Here is a 2500-nt window from a genome sequence, read left to right on the forward strand (position 1 = left end):
TATATATATATATATATATATATATATATATATATATATATATATATACACACACACACACACACACACACACACACACACACACACACACACATATATATATATATATATATATATATATATATATATATATATATATATATATATACATTGTTTGTGCATTTTGTGTATGCGGGTGTTCATACGTACGTGGGTTTTCACATGTATCATAAACTTACTGAAAACCTAGTCTTTTAATGACCTTAATGAGAAAGACATGTACAAACACATACATATACGTAATTTTCCATCGAAATTCAGAGTTGATATCCACAATGGTGCCGTGTGCAAAGCACGTCAAAGACTGCTAGAACACCCCCCCCCCTCTCTCTCTCTCTCTCTCTCTCTCTCTCTCTCTCTCTCTCTCTCTCTCTCTCTCTCTCTCTCTCTCTCTAGCAAACTAACAGAATAAGTTAATAACGAATATTGACGCAATTCAATAGATTATAATGGTTCCAAGAATCCAAAATATGCGTTGTTTACAAAATCATTTTCGGCAAATGACTATATTAAATGAACGTTAAGAGAATACTGATGAGTTTTGTTAAGTTATTAGTATTTGTTGAACTATTAGCATGTAAAGAGTCTTTAGCACACAAACACATTACTATACAAAATTTTACCTCACGTAGGCCTATCCCTCAAAGACATAGTTATGTTGTAACTTTGCTTAACCCTATAAAAAAATCTTTATTTTTTTTTTTTATTGTGGAAGGTACTAAAACGCACGTTCGCACTAATATACCCAGTAACAATTTATATAAGAGTTGCATTACGAGGAATCCTATGAGTATAAGCATGCATAACATCAACTTACACTAGCACGCTTAATGACTTCACATTTTAAGTAGCCTACACTTGGTTGGAATTTCATATACACATTTTTACATTCGACATGAACCTGCATGGATACTACCCGATGCCTTCCTGAGAGAGAGAGAGAGAGAGAGAGAGAGAGAGAGAGAGAGAGAGAGAGAGAGAGAGAGAGAGAGAGAGAGAGAGAGAGAGAGAGAGAGAGAGAGAGAGAGAGATGAATTAGTTATCCTCCTAAATTAATATCATACGACCGTTTTCTATGTAAGAAGAAAATGTCCATTTTCTTTTATGGATTCACGGTGGGTTAAATATTTCCGTTAGCTTGAATTCCAAATTTTCACACAACGGGAATAAGTCCCTATTTTCCTAGTTTTATACAAAATATTTTCATTTTAATGTAGTGTATATTAACAATATAAAGACACATACCAATTGCTTCACTATAAATGTTTTAAATATATTTTGTGTATATTTTCTTGAAAAAATAAATGTAAAGCAAATACTTCGATAAGGTTAATGAAAGGAAAATTACCAATATTATCTTGACCTCTTTCACGATGGCATGGCTATTACAATTACCCTAATTCGTAAATAAAATCAACATGATGGGGGCATTTTATAGTATTAAACACTGGGAGTCTGAAGGCAAATTCTTATGAATGCAATAAATATAAAATATAATGAACTTTCCGAAATTCCATCCTTGTAAACTACTAATGACCATAGGGAAGTGAATCACGACGAAACCTTAAATATAATTGGATAAAAGCTATCACACCTCCATTAGTTTGTTCCCTGTGGCTGGGATTGAACTCGCAACCGAGCCGTGCACGCAAGCTAACCTCCCAACCATTACCACAGTTTTTTAATAAAAGAAAACTATTTAAATTTATTAGGTTTGATTTTTTTTATATATAATATATGATTTTTTAATGTACTAGAACTCATGAAACAACGCATCCAAGACGTCTACGAATAGAAAAAAGTATGCTACACAGGGTTCAATGTAGACTTTACGCTTTCAGCAAAAATCGGCTCTAGACGAGAGCGCTAACTTTAGGCCTATTCACAAACACCTGGATATTGCCACGCCAAACAATTATTGCATAACAACGATTCGTTCGTGCGCGGCTATGAAAAAAATGTGTCAGGTCGTTGCCGAAGCAACAGTGCCTTGACGTATGTGTGTTGTCCGTCCTTATCTAGGGGAGTGCTAACCTTCTCTCCTTTCGTACAACACAGCAGAGAGAGCCAATCTTAGTCATGTACTGAATTACCCCCACAAAGCACGCCGCGACAGAGCTGTTACAAGGAGTAAAATCTTGGCGACCGACGGAAACATTCATTGATTTTAGTAATATTATTACTATTACACGCCAAGCTACAACCCTAGTTTGAAAAGCAAGATACTATAAGCCCAAGGTCTCCAACAGGGAAAAATAACCCAGTGAGGAAAGGAAATGAGGAAGTAAATAACTGATGAGAATAAATTAACAATGAATTGTGGCTGTTTTTACAGAAATTATACCAATGTGCCCCAGGATTAATTATAGGTCAATAGGTGTAGGAGGAGATGGTGATGATATTAATAAAAATAAAGTACATGACTTTAGTTTGATGTATTCTGGTTATCAAGCTTGAAATT

The 2500-nt window shown here is 34.6% G+C and overlaps 1 non-coding gene across 1 annotated transcript; it reads right to left on the bottom strand.

Moving 5' to 3' along the window:
• Positions 1 to 1991: 1991 nt before the first annotated feature.
• Positions 1992 to 2095, bottom strand: LOC137641731 (U6atac minor spliceosomal RNA). The gene has a single exon (XR_011044589.1). It is a non-coding gene; the product is annotated as a U6atac minor spliceosomal RNA (small nuclear RNA).
• Between the last annotated feature and the right edge of the window lie 405 nt (positions 2096 to 2500).

This window comes from Palaemon carinicauda, chromosome 5 (assembly GCF_036898095.1).
Source record: "Palaemon carinicauda isolate YSFRI2023 chromosome 5, ASM3689809v2, whole genome shotgun sequence".
In the NCBI taxonomy this organism is placed as follows: domain Eukaryota; kingdom Metazoa; phylum Arthropoda; class Malacostraca; order Decapoda; family Palaemonidae; genus Palaemon; species Palaemon carinicauda.